Source organism: Oryctolagus cuniculus, chromosome 5 (assembly GCF_964237555.1).
Source record: "Oryctolagus cuniculus chromosome 5, mOryCun1.1, whole genome shotgun sequence".
NCBI lineage: Eukaryota > Metazoa > Chordata > Mammalia > Lagomorpha > Leporidae > Oryctolagus > Oryctolagus cuniculus.
The window spans coordinates 74468461-74486798 of NC_091436.1; the positions used below are offsets into that span (position 1 = coordinate 74468461).

The 18338-nt window shown below is 37.9% G+C and overlaps 1 protein-coding gene across 1 annotated transcript in view; it reads right to left on the bottom strand.

The window, feature by feature from the left end:
• Positions 1-15473: 15473 nt before the first annotated feature.
• LOC100347410 (FUN14 domain-containing protein 1) overlaps positions 15474-18338 on the bottom strand; it is a 265389-nt gene continuing 262524 nt past the window's right edge. Inside the window, exon 3 of the transcript XR_007923224.2 lies at positions 15474-18241. The gene's annotated coding sequence lies outside the window, so the exon portion shown is untranslated. The remainder of the gene's footprint in view (positions 18242-18338) is intronic.

Sequence of the window (18338 nt, forward strand, 5' to 3'; positions counted from 1 at the left end):
AGCATATATTAGAACTTATCTTTGCCAAATGGCAGGGCAAAGTTACCACTTTTCATTAGTCACATTGAACGTTAATGGCCTGAAGTGTCTAGTTAAAAGACACCGATTGGCTGATTGGGTTAAGGAACAAAACCCATCTATTTGCTGCCTACAAGAAACACATCTTTCCAACAAAGATCCATACAGACTGAAAGTGAAAGGCTGGAAAAAGATATACCATGCCAACAGAAATGAAAAAAGAGCGGGCGTAGCCATCTTAATATCGGACAACATAAACTTTACCACAAAAACTGTTAAGAGAGACAAAGAGGGACACTATATAATGATTAAGGGATCAATACAACAAGAAGATATAACAATTATCAATGTATATGCACCTAACTACAGGGCACCAGTTTATCTAAAAGATTTGTTAAAGGACTTAAAGGGAGACTTAGACCCCAATACAATAGTACTGGGGGACTTCAATACTCCACTCTCAGAAATAGACAGATCAATAGGACAGAAGATCAACAAGGAGACAGTAGATTTAAATGACACTATAGCCCAAATGGATCTAACAGATATATACAGAACTTTCAATCCTACAGCTAAAGATTTTACATTCTTCTCAGCAGTACATGGAACCTCCTCTAGGATTGACCACATACTAGGCCGTAAAGCAAGTCTCAGCAAATTCAAAAGAATTAGAATCATACCATGCAGCTTCTCAGACCATAAAGGAATGAAGTTGGAAATTAGCAACTCAGGAATCCCTAGAGCATACGCAAACACATGGAGATTGAACAACATGCTCCTGAATGAACAATGGGTCATAGAAGAAATTAAAAGAGAAATCAAAAACTTTCTGGAAGTAAATGAGGATAACAGCACAACATACCAAAACTTATGGGACGCAGCAAAAGCAGTGTTAAGAGGAAAGTTTATATCAACAGGCGCCTACATCAAGAAATTGGAAAGGCACCAATTAGATGAGCTTTCAATTCACCTCAAGGATCTAGAAAACCTACAGCAAACCAGACCCAAATCTAGTAGGAGAAGAGAAATAATTAAAATCAGAGAAGAAATCAACAGGATTGAATCAAGAAAAACATTACAAAAAATCAGCCAAACAAGGAGCTGGTTTTTTGAAAAAATAAACAAAATTGACACCCCATTGGCCCAACTAACTAAAAAAAGAAGAGAAAAGACCCAAATCAATAAAATCAGAGATGAAAAAGGAAACGTAACAACAGACACCACAGAAATAAAAAGAATCATCAGAAATTACTACAAGGACTTGTATGCCAGCAAACAGGGAAACCTATCAGAAATGGATAGATTCCTGGACACATGCAACCTACCTAAATTGAACCAGGAAGACATCGAAAACCTACACAGACCCATAACTGAGACAGAAATTGAAACAGTAATAAAGGCCCTCCCAACAAAGAAAAGCCCAGGACCAGATGGATTCACTGCTGAATTCTACCAGACATTTAAAGAAGAACTAACTCCAATTCTTCTCAAACTATTCAGAACAATCGAAGAAGAGGGAGTCCTCCCAAATTCTTTCTATGAAGCCAGCATCACCTTAATTCCTAAGCCGGAAAAAGATGCAGCATTGAAAGAGAATTACAGACCAATATCCCTGATGAACATAGATGCAAAAATCCTCAATAAAATTCTGGCCAAGAGAATGCAACAACACATCAGAAAGTTCATCCACCCAGACCAAGTGGGATTTATCCCTGGTATGCAGGGATGGTTTAATGTGCGCAAGACAATCAATGTGATACACCACATTAACAGACTGCAGAAGAAAAACCATATGATTATCTCAATAGATGCCGAGAAAGCATTCGATAAATTACAACACCCTTTCATGATGAAAACTCTAAGCAAACTGGGTTTGGAAGGAACATTCCTCAATACAATCAAAGCAATCTATGAAAAACCCACAGCCAGCATCCTATTGAATGGAGAAAAGTTGGAAGCATTTCCACTGAGATCTGGTACCAGACAGGGATGCCCACTCTCACCACTGCTATTCAATATAGTTCTGGAGGTTCTAGCCAGAGCTATTAGGCAAGAAAAAGAAATTAAAGGGATACAAATTGGGAAGGAAGAACTCAAACTATCCCTCTTTGCAGATGACATGATTCTTTATTTAGGGGACGCAAAGAACTCTACTAAGAGACTATTGGAACTCATAGAAGATTTTGGCAAAGTAGCAGGGTATAAAATCAATGCACAAAAATCAACATCCTTTGTATACACAGACAATGCCATGGCTGAGGAAGAACTTCTAAGATCAATCCCATTCACAATAGCTACAAAAAAAAAAAATCAAATACCTTGGAATAAACTTAACCAAGGATGTTAAAGAACTCTACGATGAAAATTACAAAACCTTAAAGAAAGAAATAGAAGAGGATACCAAGAAATGGAAAAATCTTCCATGCTCATGGATTGGAAGAATCAATATCATCAAAATGTCCATTCTCCCAAAAGCAATTTATAGATTCAATGCAATACCAATCAAGATACCGAAGACCTTCTTCTCAGATCTGGAAAAAATGGTGCTGAAATTTATATGGAGGCACAAGAGACCTCGAATAGCTAAAGCAATCTTGTACAACAAAAACAAAGCTGGAGGCATCACAATACCAGATTTCAGGACATACTACAGGGCAGTTGTAATCAAAACAGCATGGTACCGGTACAGAAACAGATGGATAGACCAATGGAACAGAATTGAAACACCAGAAATCAACCCAAACATCTACAGCCAACTCACATTTGATCAAGGATCCAAAACCAATTCCTGGAGCAAGGACAGTCTATTCAATAAATGGTGCTGGGAAAATTGGATTTCCATGTGCAGAAGCATCAAGCAAGACCCCTACCTTACACCTTACACAAAAATCCACTCAACATGGATTAAAGACCTAAATCTACGACCTGACACCTTCAAGTTACTAGAGAAACTCCACAAAAACAAAACAAACAACCCACTTAAGAGATGGGCCAAGGACCTCAATAGACATTTTTCAAAAGAGGAAATCCAAATGGCCAACAGGCACATGAAAAAATGTTCAAGGTCACTAGCAATCAGGGAAATGCAAATCAAAACCACAATGAGGTTTCACCTCACCCCGGTTAGAATGGCTCACATGCAGAAATCTACCAACAAGAGATGCTGGCGAGGATGTGGGGAAAAAGGGACACTAATCCACTGTTGTTGGGAATGCAAACTGATCAAGCCACTATGGAAGTCAGTCTGGCGATTCCTCAGAAACCTGAAGATAACCCTACCGTTCGACCCAGCCATCCCACTCCTTGGAATTTACCCAAAGGAAATGAAATTGGCAAGCAAACAAGCGGTCTGCACCCTAATGTTTATTGCAGCTCAATTCACAATAGCTAAGACCTGGAACCAACCTGAATTTCCATCAACGGTAGACTGTATAAAGAAATTATGGGATATGTACTCTTTAGAACACTATACTGCAGTAAGAAACAACGAAATCCAGTCATTTGCAACAAAATGAGGAATCTGGAACACATCATGCTGAGTGAAATTAGCCAGTCCCAAAGGGACAAATACCATATGTTCTCCTTGATTGGTGACAACTGACTGAACACCAAAAAGGAAACCTGTTGAAGTGTAATGGACACTATGGGAAACGGTGACTTGATCAGCATAGCCCTGACTGTTAATGAACAACTTAATACATTATCCCTCTGAGTAGTTTTTTTGTCTGTTCTACTTAATATGACTGGTTTAATTCTGTAATTAATACACAGTTATTCTTAAGTGTTGAAAATTAACTGAAATGTGATCCCTGTTAAACATAAGAGTAGGAATAAGAGAGGGAAGAGATGCACAATTTGGGACATGCTCAAGCTGACTTGCCCCAAATGGTAGAGTTGGGAACACACCAGGGGACTCCAATTTAATCCCATCAAGGTGGCATGTACCAATGCCATCTCACCAGTCCCAGTATCAATTTCAGTTCACAATTGATCATAATGAAAGGACTAAGAGTCAAAGGAAGCACATAAACAAGTCTAGTACCTGCTAATACTAACTGATAGAATAAATAAAGGGGAGAGTGATCCAACATGGGAAGCAAGATACTCAGCAGACTCATAGAATGGTGGATGTCCTAAACAGCACTCTGGCCTCAGAATCAGCCCTAAAGGCATTCGGATCTGGCTGAAAAGCCCATGAGAGTATTTCAGGCATGGAATGCCAAGACGCTTGGCAAAAGAAAAAAAAAAAAAAAACCCTAAATGAAAGATCTCTGTGAGTGAGATCCCAATGGAAAGAACAGGTCTTCAAAGAAGGAGGTACCTTTCTCTGAAGGGAGGAGAGAACCTCCACTTTGAATATGACCTTGTCTAAACAAGATAAGAGTCGGTGAACTCAAAAGGCTTCCATAGCCTTGGAAACTCATGACTGGTGCATAGGGAGATTACTGATGCCATAAACAGGAGTGTCAATGTGTAAAGTCAACAACAGGAGTCACTGTGCACTTACTCCTCATGTAGGATCTCTGTCCTTAATGTGCTGTACATTGAGACTTAATGCTATAATGAGTGAGTACTCAAACAGTATATTTCGCTTTGTGTTTCTATGGGGGTGCAAACTGTTGAAAACTTTACTTAATGTATACTAAACTGATCTTCTGTAAAAAAAAAAAAAAAGAAGAAATTAACAATTCCCAACTTGACTCTCACTGGGATTAAACATGACAATAGGTCTGATCTGATTTCATCATCATTTAAAAAATCATCTATTATTTTTCACTTTATGTTTGTGTGGGAGCAAACTGTTGAAATCTTTACTTATGTACGCTAAACTGATCTTCTGTAGATATTGAGAATCGAAAATGAATCCTCATGTGAATGGAAGGTGAGAGGGAGTGGGAAAGGGGAGGGATGCGGGTGGGAGAGACGATATGGGGGGAAGCCATTGTAATCCATAAGCCGTACTTTGGAAATTTATATTCATTAAATAAAAGTTAAAAAAATTATGCTAATTAAAATACTTTAAAAAAAAAGACTCATCTATTTGCTGCCTATAAGAAACACACCTTACCAAGTTACATGCAAATTCAAAGGTAAAAGAATGGAAAAAGATATGCCACACTAACAGAAAGCATAAAAGAGCAAGTGTAGTCATACTATTAACAGACAAAATAAACTTTTATTCAAAAACTGTTAAAAAAGACCAACAAAGTATTATGTAATGATTAAGGGACCAATTCAACAGGAAAATGTGACTATAATAAATATATATGCACCCAATGCCAGGATGCCTGGCTATTTAAAACAAATGGTATTGGATCTGAAAGGAGACATAGGCTTCAATGCAACAGTAAGGGGGGACTTCAACACCCCAATTTCATCAATGGACAGATCAACTAGACAGAAAATCAACAAAGAAACAGCAGAGCTAATTGACACTATGGACCAAACTGACCTAACTGATATCTACAGATCCTTTCATTTCACAGTTGCAAAATACACATACTTTTCATAATGCATAGAACATTCTCTAGGATAGACCAAATGCTAAGCCACAAAGCAAGTTTCAAAATTCAGAAAAATTAAAATCATACCATGCTTCTTTTCTGACAACAATGCAATGGAGCTTGAAATTAGCAACCTAAGAATCTCTAGAAAATATGCAAACACAGGGAGACTAAACAACATACTCCTGAATGAAAAATACATCATACGAGAAATCAAAAAGAAAACTAAAAAATCCTAGAAACAAATGAAGATGATAACGCAACATATCAAAACTTATGGGCGTTCAGTGCTGTGGTTTAGTGGGTCAAGCCACCACCTGCAGTGCCAGCATCCCATATGGGCACTGGTTCGAGTCCTGGCTGCTCTACTTCTGATCTAGCTCTCTGTTATGGCCTGGGAAAGTAGAAGATGGCTCAAGTCTGTGGGCACCTGTACCAGCATGGGAGACCTGGAAGAACCTCCTGGCTCCCGGCTTCAGATTGGTACACCTCCAGCCGTTGCATACAATTGAGGAATGAACTACCAGATGGAAGACACCTCTCTCTCTCTCTCTCTCTCTCTCTCTCTCTCTTTCTGCCTCTCCTTTCTCTGTGTAACTCTGACTTCCGGATAAATACATAAATCTTGAAAAAAAAACTTATGGTATACAGCAAAAGCATTGTTAAAAGGCAAGATTTTGCAATTAGTGCCTTAAGCAAGAAATTGGAAAGGCATCAAACAAATGAGCTGTCAATGGATCTCAAAGACTTCAAAAAACAACAATCCAAACCCAACATTAGTAGGAAGAAAGAAAAATTAAGAATAAATAAACAAAATTGAAACAAAAAATACAAAAGATCAGTGAAATGAAAAGCTGAATTTTTTAAAAAAAATTGAACAAAATTCCAGTGGTTATTTCTTTTTTGAATTACAGTTTGTGGTGGGCTTGTGACACAACTGGTTAAGCCACAGCTTGATCAACCTGCATCCCATACCCAAGTTCTGGTTGGGGTCCTAGCCGCTCTGCTGCAATATAGCTCTCCACTAATGCTCCTGGCTCAAACACTTAAGTCCCTAATACCCACATGGGAGACCCAGATGGAATTGCAGGCTCCTGGCTTTGATCTGCCCAGGCCTAGCCATTGTGGTCATTTAAAGAGTGCACCAGCAGAGAAGATCCAGATCTCTCTCTCTCTCTCTTCTCTGTTACTCTGAGTTTCAATAAGTAGATATATTAATCCTTTTTTTAAGAAAGATAACTTTTAGATCTTATATTATTGAAAGGCAGAGAGAATGACATTTATTTACAGCAAGGAAATGAGTAAGAGATGTTGAGATTTCCCATTTACTGCTTCACTCCCCAGATGCCAGAAACAATCAAGAATGGATCAGACCCAAGACAGGAGTCTGAAATTTCATTCAGATCTTTCACATGGGTGGTAAGGACCCAACTAGTAGAGCCATGATGTTCTGCCTTGCAGGGTGTGTATCATCAGAGCCTCCTATGTGAAACACCTTCCCCTGCCTAGATTTTTGGATTACAGTGGCTTTTTCCCCCCATAACCTCCCTCCCGCCTGCAACCTTCCCATCTCCTGCTCCCTCTCCCATCCCATTCACATCAAGATTCATTTTTAATTAACTTCATATACAGAACATCAATTTAGTATATACTAAGTAAAGATTTTAACTGTTTGCACCCACACAGATATACAAAGTATAAAGTACTGTTTGAGTATTAGCTACACCATTAATTCACATAGTACAACACATTAAGCACAGAGATCCTACATGAGGAGTAAGTGCACAGTGACTCTTGCTGTTGATTTAACAATTGGAACTCTTGTTTATGGCGTCAGTAATCTCCCTAGGCTCTTGTCATGAGCTACCAAGGCTATGGAAGCCTCTTGAGTTCACCAATTCCAATCTTATTTAGACAAGGTCATATTCAAAGTGGAAGTTCTCTCCTCCCTTCAGAGAAAGGTACCTCCTTCTTTGATGGCCCGTTCTTTCCACTGGGATCTCACTCGCGGAGATCTTTCATTTAGGTCATTTTATTTTTGCCAGACTATCTTGGCTTTCCATGCCTGAAATACTCTCATGGTCTTTCAGCCAGATCCGAATGCCTTAAGGGCTGATTTTTAGGCCAGAGTGCTGTTTAGGACATCCACCATTCTATGAGTCTGCTGTGTATCCCACTTCCCATGTTGGATTATTCTCTCCTTTTGAATTCTATCAGTTAGTATTAGCAGACACTAGTCTTGTTTATGTGATCCCTTTGACTCTTAATCCTATCATTATGATCAGTTATGAACTGAAACTGATCACTTTGCCTAGTGAGATGGCATTGGTACATGCCACCCTGATGGGATTGAATTGGTATCCCCTGGCACGTTTCTAACTCTACCATTTGGGGCAAGTCTGAGTGAGCATGTGCCAAACTGTACATCTCCTCCCTCTCTTATTCCCACTAATATGCATTGGGGATCACTTTTCAGTTAAATTTAAACACCTAAGAGTTATTGTGTGTTAATTAAAGAGTTCAACCAATGGTATTAAGTAGAACAAAAAAATACTAAAAGGAATAAAGTAGTAAGTTGTTCCTCCACAGTTAGGAGAAGGGCTGATCAATCATTGTTTCTCATAGTGTCCATTTCATTTCAACAGGTTTCCTTTTAGGTGCTCAGTTAGTTGTCACTGTTCAGCAAGAACATAGGATATTTGTCCCTTTGGGACTGGCTTATTTCACTCAGCATGAGGTTTTCCGGATTCCTCCATTTTGTTGCCAATGAACGGATTTCATTTTTTACTGCTATATAGTATTCTATAGATTACATATCCCATAATTTCTTTATCCAGTCTACTGTTGAGTTAGTAATTCAAAAAAGAAGTAACCACTGGAATTTGAAAATGCCCTTAGGAGTTAGAGATCTTTTAGTCTATTATTTGAGCAGCTATTTACCTGTACATATATTAATTTGAATTCTGGTAAGTAGCTACACAAATAATAGGTTAATCTGAATTAAAAATTAATTTTGTTTGTTGAAATGAACTCATAATTTTGTTTTAACATGAAAAATGTTGGGGCCAACATTGTGTAAAGGCACTGCCTGTGACACTGGCATCCCAAACAGGGATGCCAGTTGGAGTCCCAGCTGCTGTACTTCCAATCCAGCTCCCTGCTAATAGACCTGGGAAAGTAGCAGAAAATGGGCCCCTGTACCCACATGGGAGACCTTGATGAAGCTTCTAGCTTTGGCCTAGCCCAGCCCTGGCCATTACAGTCATTTGAGGAGTGAACCAGTGGATGGAAGATATCTCTCTCTCTGTCTCTGTCTCTGTCTCTCCTCCAGTCTATGTATTTCTGAGGTCAAATAAATAAAATGAAAAAATGTTTGCTAACTCATAATTCAAGAAGCCAAAGTATGTAAATAGGCAATTAAAGGAGAGGACTGACTATATGTTCAATGCCTGCTGTTCCTCTTAGTGCTGTCAGCTGTCATATGTTATATTCTTTGTCATATTGCAAATAAAAGATTAATCTCAAAAAAATTGATAAACCATCAGCCTAACTAACTGAAAAAAAGAGAAGACCCAAATCAATAAAATGAGAGATAAAAAAGGAGACATAATAATAAGTACCACATAAATAAGATGAATTATCAGGAAATAATGCAAACAGCTATATGCAACAAATTTGAAAATCTAGAAGAAATGGATACATTCCTGGACATATATGATCTACCAAAATTGAGTCATGAAGACATAGAAAATCTATCTTGACCAATAACCAAGATGGAAATTAAATCAGTAAAAAAGACCCTTCCAAAAAGAAAGCCCAGGACTGGATGGCTTCTTTCTTTGGTGAATTTTACCAAACTTTTAAAGAACTAATTCCAATTATCAAACTATTCAAAACAACTGAAATGGATTAAATCCTCCCAAACTCTTTCTATGGGGCAAGTCTCACCATAATTCTAAAACCAGAAAATGATACAACAAAAAGAAATACAGGCTAATATCCCCGACGAACATAAATGTGAAAATCCTCAGCAAAATACTAGCTAATCAAATCCAACAACACATCAGAAAGATAATTCACCCAGGCCAAGTGAGGTTTATCCCTGGTGTGCAGGGATGTTTCATCATACTCAAATCAATAAATGTAATCTATCACATTAACAAACCAAAGAGTAAAATATATATGGTTACCTCAATAGATCAAAGAAAGCATTTTATAAAATGCAATATCCTTTCATGATTAAAATCCTTAAGCAAATTGGGTAAAGAAGAAATATTTTTCAATACAATAAAGGCAATTTATGACAAACCCACAGCTATCATCATATGCAATGGGGAAAAGTTGGAAGCATTTCCACTAAGTCCAGAACCCGACAAGGATGCCAGTTTTCACCACTGCTACTCAATATAGTTCCAGAAGTTTTTGCCAGAGCCTACATTAGGCAAAAAGAAATCAAAGGGATACAAATTGGAAAGCTGGAAGTCAAATTATCTTGTTTGCACATAACATTATTCTATATACAGGGGAACCAACAGACTCCATTAAGAGACTATTGGAACCATAAGAGAGTTTGGTAAAGTTGCAGGATATAAAATCAACACACAAAACAATAGCCTAGGTATACATAGACAATGCCATTGATGAGAAAGGACTTGTAAATTCTTTCACATTAGCTACAAAAAAATTTAAATGAATTGGGATAAATCTGAACAAGGAGGGGAAAGATCTCTATGAGGAAAATTACCAAATATTGAGGTAAGAAATAGAAGGAGACATCCAAAAATGGGAAAATCCTCCATGTTTGTGGATTGGAAGAATTAATATCATCAAAATGTCCATATAACTGAAACCAATTTATGGATTCAATGTGATTCCAATCAATATACCAACAATATTCTCAGATGAGTTCCAGGCTTCTGACTTGGGCCTGACCCAGGCCCATTTGAGGTTGAACCATCAGATAGTTTACATATTCTCTCCCCCCACACACATCCCTTCCTCCTCTCCCTCTCTTCCCTTCCATCCCCATCACTTTGCCTTACAAATGAATAAGTAAATCTTTTGAAAATAATTAAGAGATTCAGGTAGTTGTAGTTCACTTATTCATTGTGTACAATAATTTTATATAATCTAAGAAACTACAGGACTGAAGAACTAATAGCAGCTAAGTAGCAACACAAAATAGATGTTAGGGCAACAAAAGGAGGAACTTAGGGTTTTTCCTTAATTTTCTGCATTTCTATTTCTAATTAACATAAAGGCTTTTCCAAAATGTCTGGATGTACCTCTGTACTACTATTTTTAAATTTAAATTTAATAATAGATGTTAACTACAATGGGTCAGGGGAAAAATATCATTTTTGTTGTGCTGCTTTTTGTCTTTTCAACATTACACTTCAAAACAAAAGTGTAAGATAATAATAGAAAGAGCTCCTGCATACTCCTCATACAAATTCCTCTATTAACATCTTATATTAGTATCTTTGTCACAATGAACCACAGCCAGCTTCCCCTATTTTTTTAACTCCAAACTGCCTTCACAAGGAGCAGGCAGACAAATGAGTTGGGACTCTCCCAGAATCAGCCTGTAAAACTGTAAAAACAATGTCGATATTTCTGTGGCTTCTACTTCATTAAGAGGGAAGAAAGGAAGACACAATTCCTGTCTTTCTTACAGAGCTTACAGCTAGGGATGGTGCTAGGAGGGGGCAGATGGAGTAGCTGGATGAAGTACTCTTCCTAGTAATATTCAAAAAGTCATGAGATGCATGGGTTATCTAGAGAAGAGATGAAACTATTGCCTTTCTGCTTTGCCCATTTCTCATAGTTATGTCCACTTTAACGAAGGAAATTGTGATTCTCTGATGTATCAGAGTGTAGGAGATGGAATCCATTTTCCTACCTGGAGTTGTTCTAAACTCTCCATATTCTAGTCAATTGTAATGAGGATAATTTCTTAATTACATCACTTTGAAGCAAAGAAGACAGAGAATGTAGGTGCAAATCAAGAGGGAGTGCTTAATGTGATAGCTGGTCCTGGGTCCATAGGAAAGGCAGGAATAGAAGGCTGCTAATCAAAACAGACTCAGGAATTACTTTTCTGAGTGAAGTTATCAAATCACTTCCATGTGATAAAGAATTTCATACTAAACATATAAACTTATAAACCATGTAGCCTATTACCCAAAAAACTTGATGCTCTTTGTAACCTACCATGAAGCCAGAATTTGTTGTGAAGTTTTTTCATCCTGTTATCATAATATTAGATTCATAATCCTTTTACTTCACATATAGTTTCACAGGAGGAATGAGTACATCACAGGAAGACAGGTAATAGACAGGTAATTATGGATCCAGAAAAGATTTCAAATCTAAATAAATAAGACCATTCTTAGGGATACACATAATCAAAGAGATAGATAGGTAGAAGTATTTTATCTTCATATTTTTAAACGAAGTCATGTTAAGAGAATAACAGTAGCATTTGCAGCCCAACAATATTATTAATGAATATTATTAATGCCCCTATTTTGGAGCAGTGGGTGAAGTCACAGCTTACAATGCCCACATCCTATATCCAAGTGCCTGTTTGAGTCCCAGCTGCTATTTCTGATTCCGCCTCAATGCACCTTGAAAGCAATGAACAATGGCCCACATACTCGGGCCCCTGCTGCCGATGCCGGAAACCCATATGGAATTCCTGTCTTCCTGGCTTTGGCCTGATCTAGCCACAGTTTTCTTAGGTATCTGGGGAATGAAAAAGCGAGTTGACTTGTTTTCATTCTCTCTTTCTCTCTCTCTCCCTCTCTCTCTCTCTCCCTGATGCTCTGCAATTCAAATAAATAAATTTTTAAAAATGAAATAATAGATTTCTCAATGTCACAAAATGCTATTTTCCAAATAGATATACATGCATTTTTACTGGCAAATATGTATGCCTTCTAAACAATGTGTCTTTTTTTTTTTTTTTTTTTGACAGGCAGAGTGGACAGTGAGAAAGAGAGACAGAGAGAAAGGTCTTCCTTTGCCATTGGTTCACCCTCCAATGGCCGCCGCGGCCAGCGCGCTGCAGCCGGCGCACCGCGCTGATCCGATGGCAGGAGCCAGGTACTTATCCTGGTCTCCCATGGGGTGCAGGGCCCAAGTACCTGGGCCATCCTCCACTGCACTCCCTGGCCACAGCAGAGAGCTGGCCTGGAAGAGGGGCAACCAGGACAGAATCCGGCACCCCGACCAGGACTAGAACCTGGTGTGCTGGCGCTGCAAGGCAGAGGATTAGGCTAGTGAGCCGTGGTGCTGGCCTCAATGTGTCTTCTTAAACATGCTTTTAACAGTCATTGTTGATAGAAATAATGTTTAAAAATTCTAAGGATCCAGATTATGTGAGTTATGCTACAAAAAGAAAGCTTGAAGGAAAAAACTAAACACATTGCAAAGGAGACACATAATGGAAGAAGTAAAGCAGTCAAAATGCAAATATAAACATTTTTCTCTCCTTTTTCCTCCATGTAAGCAAATAAAATATAGCTAAGTATAAAATTCTCTCAATTCTTGTTTTCTCTCTAGCTTCAGCTCAACTGATTCCAGAAGTGTGTGGTTTGCAATCAGCGGACAACATGGAAAAGGAGGCTGTGGACAAGGAAGCACAACATTGGACTCACCACCACTCAACACAAATTAAAAGCTGTAATCCTAGAAATGTCATTTGTACAGAGCTATCTAAATTTTATGAAGTCTCAGTATTTCCCAGGCTTCTCCTGCTGATTACCTGGAGGACTATTCATCACACACTTAACTAATTTGTTGACGTTAAGTTTTCAGAGAAGGTTTCTAAGTTTAATGAGGACAAGGGTGATGGCTCTCGCTCACTACTGTCTCCTGCTGTTGTAGTCAGGCAAACAGATGATTACTGAATGGATAATTTTATACTCAGCTTCACTGAGTTTTGCTTCCTCAAGATTCTACAACATGTGTGACTAATTTCATTATATAATACGTGTGTTTAGCACTAGCTACAGTTAAGCATATTTCCAGAGTTTCACAGGGTTCTCTGTAAGTACCCAGAACATCCTGTGTACCCTGAAATCATGGCACATCTCCTGAGGAACTTCTTCATTCTATTGATGCTGACTATGGGGGTCTTGAAATTCATCATTCCCATTTTTGTGTGGGCTGCCAGAGACCTGAGGACTAAACCTGTAGGCTTCATTTACCTAGTCTAGAGGGCTTCCCAGCAGGTGTTTGGTTCCACACTTATTCTCCATGTCCAACCCTCCCTCCTCTCGCTTTTCCTTGGCTTCATTTGCTTCACTTAGTTTTAAAGTTTATTTTATGTATATTTGTAAGTCACCTTAATTTCTTTTTGAAACAAGGCGGGACACAAATAAATTGACTTTTCCCTTCATGATAGAAGTTATTAACTTCGCTGAAGAGGAGAAGAAGCGAGGGAAGAGAAAAATATAGACTTTGGCAATGTATGGTTGATTTTAAGAGACCTTGGGGATACCTTTTGAGGAGAAGATACTATTTCTAACCTACATTGTAGTTTTAGTTTTATGGACAGCACAAAGCTGCTGCACAATGTCAACACTTTTTATTACGTAGATGCATTATGTTAATGCTACAAAATATTCAAAAATAAAAAGCAGGGGAATATAAATTGACCAAAGGAAGCTTCACTTTTACTTATAATCAGAACATTAGGAATAAACAAAATCTGTGAAACTAAAAATACACGGAAACTACTGGTGCCAAGTGGATAGAATGACCTCTTGCTCTTGAGTTATGTTTTGAGAAACAATACACTCGCATCCTCCTCTCTTTCTCAGAGAAAATTATCAATTTTTCATGAGAGATAGATTCTCAAGAGGCAGATAGGCCAAGGCTAGATAAGAGCAAATAATCACAATTTTAGGAACTAAGGTTTAAGTTGAACAGTTTATTCAGAAATGCAGTTGCATTGTATTAAAATCTGACAAAATTATTATTTTAGTCAATAAAAAATATAGAATATGTCTCTGAGTGCTATTGCTACCCCTATGTTTCAGGTGTAAGTGTACAAACTGAAAGGAAGGAACAATGGCAAAGGCGTGCGTGCATACACTCACAAACGCAAAACAACAAAAGCATCCCCACCACAAGAACTGTGTCTGTTTCAGCTCCTGGTTCAGGTGGAAAACAACTGCCAGTCTCTTTTAGCACACCCATTTAAATTTTGTACATTTCTACAAATGCAGTTATCATGACCATTGTTGCCTTATCACTCTCCATGATTGCTCTCTTTCAGTCTAGCACAAAGGCAGCCTGACTATAAATGTTTTGTCATAAAACTGCTATTCAAACAATAAAAAAGGATTATAATAGTACTAAAAATAATTTACCCCCAAGGCTGCCACATAGACTAGCGGTGTTCAGATTAAAGAGCACAAAATATCTCTGGTCACATTCCCACTACTCTCTGAACCATTCTACTACATCTGTACCAGTATCTACATGGTTTCAAAGATAATTCAAGTATCATGACATGGCTGGAAAATCCAGAATCTTTTTAGCATAAGACTTTTAAAAGTGCATGTTATTTTTAGTGATATCATTATTGTACTTGAGAAAAATGGATAGTTTAGATTGGGAGCTAGTATCTTTCAAAGAGAAAGTTACTGTGAAGTCCTTAGTTTAGGGATATCAAGATAAACATATATATATATATATATATATATATATATAAACATGTCATACAATGTATACGTCATATATCACATGGCCATGTATGTAACATATAAGGATACTTTTAAAAGCTCATGGAAAGATATCCATTTTGATGCAAAAATGTTTTGAAATCCATGCATAGTTTTTTCATAATTTGCATTTTCCTTGAACTTTTTGAAGATCCCTAATATATTATAAATACACATATGCATTACACATATATACATACATATCCATATATCATATGTACATAGATAACATGAACATTTAACTAAGGTACATATATATACATACATATATTAAAATCTTTACACTTAAAATGCTTTTGTTGGCATCAGGACTGGCTACGCACTGCCACCCAGGGGCTGTCTACAACATTTTAACACTGCTTTCTTACCAAAAGACATTCAAAGTCATTACAGAATGCATCCTGGACAGTCCTTCTTGGTAGCTGTTAGCATTCCTATTGCATTGTTCTGTAGTTTGTGTATCATTCCCCATAACATGAATGCATATTTCAAAGAAAGGCAGAGGAAAAGAAGAGACAAAAGAAATGTCTAACAAGCCAAGGACCACCTAAAAGGAAATAAACAAATTATCCTGACAAGGCTGACAAAAAGGAATAAGAAAGGTGGAAAGAAGGGAGGAGGAGGTTTATCAGGGCTTCATGCTCACTGCTCTGGGTAAATATCCCTCCTTGTAACAATAAAGACAAATAAAGTACAAAGAAAGGATAAAGCAGAAGATTACAGAGCTGGCTGGTGTTTGATAAATGGCACTCTACTTCACTCTGCTTATTGTGTACTTCATACCTCACTCCTGAATATGGAAGAGAATTTTATTAAAGATTTAGCCACGGTGGTGGTGGTGACTGGCTCACAGTAATTTTCCTACAAAGTAGTTTAATCTATCACAGGGCAGACAGTGCACCTTCTTACCATGTATCATATCTGTCTATTGAGTAAGTGCTATCCAAATCCAATTTCTTTTCATTTTTGGAACCTGTGATGCATATTCAAGATACACTTTTGTTTTGTCTTTGCACTAAATTGGGTGTTGTGGGAGATGGGGCGAGGGGGGGGGATACTAATAAAAAGGAAATCTGCACTCCATGCTTTCTGCAACATTCCAGTCATTTTTATATTTTATAAAAATAAATTGCATAATTTTAATGGCATGTAATATTGGTCACATGTGGAATCCTCAAGACCTTTCATATTTATGGATATGAATATGAAGCATTGCCTCACTGAGTGTGGAATGAACTTAGAAAATCATTACAGTCAAGTTCCAGTTTTGAGCTTTGCGGAGCACATAGGGCTGTTCCATTCAATAATAAGATGACTCGTGCCATAATAGGGAAACTGTTTAGACAGAATCATTCAGCAGTTTGTTATGTGGTAAAATGTAAATCCAGGAGTGTCATGAGCAAGGCACCTGCAGAGTGCTCTGCTTTGGAATCACAGAAATTAGAAAAGCTCTGTGAGGTCATCCACTTCATCTGTTCCTGGTATCAGAGTGCTCTCAGCAAAGTAGTTTCAAATATGGAGTCTGTGCTCCCATCACGAGATTCTATTATTTCTCCTTCTATTGTATTACCTTTTTTTCACTATGAAGAATTATTTTCTAACCTGACAGAAGTTTCCCTTAAATATTATTGGTCTTTTTGTAGCAATTTCTCAGAAATTCTACCTTACCTACTTATAACAAATCCTTCCACCACTACTCTATCCTTCTTACAGACCTTCTTTAAAACTAATCTTACATAAGATTTTTTAATTACATAGTTGATCACCAAATATATTAACCTGCAAAAGTTACATGTACAGTCACAAATTATTATTATTGTCTAGTAGTCTCATGGAGGATGCAGAAATTCCAAAAACAGTCATTTCTCTCTACAAACAATTTAAAAGCCATTATCTATAGGGTCATTTTCCAAGCTTGGCAACTTGGATTATAAATACCCTATGTCTAGCTCCAATAGAAACATAAGATACGAGAAAAATAAAAGTAGCTCTTTATTAGGAAAACGTAAGTACCCCCCATACCTCATCCAAGACCTGCAAGTTAAATATGAGAAAAAATGAAGACCGAATCCCAGAAAGTAATTTGTCTATGATGTCAAAGAACTGATTAGTTCACAATTAAACAAAAGAGCATAAATCTTATATCTAAGACCCAGCTTTGGGGCCAGTGCTGTGGTGTAGCAGATAGAGCCAATTCGAGTCACGGCTGCTCCACTTCTGATCCAGCTCCCTGCTGTGCCCTGAGAAGGCAGTGGAAGATGTCCCAAGAGTCCTTGGGCCCCTACACCCGCGTGGGAGACCCAGAGGAAGTTCCTGGCTCCTGGCTTTGGATCTGTGCAGCTCCAGCCATTACGGCCAACTGGGGAGTGAACCAGCAGATGGAAGACCACCCCCCTCACTCTTGCTCTCACTTTCTCTCTCTCTCTCTCTCACTTTTGCTCTTTCTCTCTCTCTCTCTCTCTCTCTCTGCCTCTCCCTCTCTCTCTGTTTAACTGACTTTCAAGTAAAAATGAATAAATCTTTTTAAAAAAATTTAAAAGACACAGCTTTAGATCCTGTCTTTGCAATTAAAAAAATTTATGACCTTCAGTAAACCATCAGTGTGCTGGGCCTCACTTATCTGTAAAATGGAAATGACAGTATTTAGCACATGAGTTTATTATGGGAATCATCAGCACAATGCCTGGCATATAGTAAGTGCTCAATAAACAATTCCAGTTAGTCACAAAAACCAAGCCTAGAGACCAGGGTCTAACAGGATTTTTTTATTCATGGTAAAGTATTCATGAGGCATAAGTACCAATTATAATGGATGCTGGAAAACATGAGTCTTTCATTCACTCTTCTGTGCTTTTTTCACCAGCACAGAAACTTCTCTTCCAAAATGAAGATTAAGACCTATTTAACGTCTGTTATATACAAACAATATGGAAATCTGTAGAAGTTGCTCATTTTCATCCTTGCAATGGAATCAGTTACCAGGGTCTGAAACACAAACATATAGGCAGGTCAAAGCAGGTATTTTAGGCTTCATACAAGGTTGTGCCTACCACTGCACAGCGCCAGCTGGCAGCAGGATGAA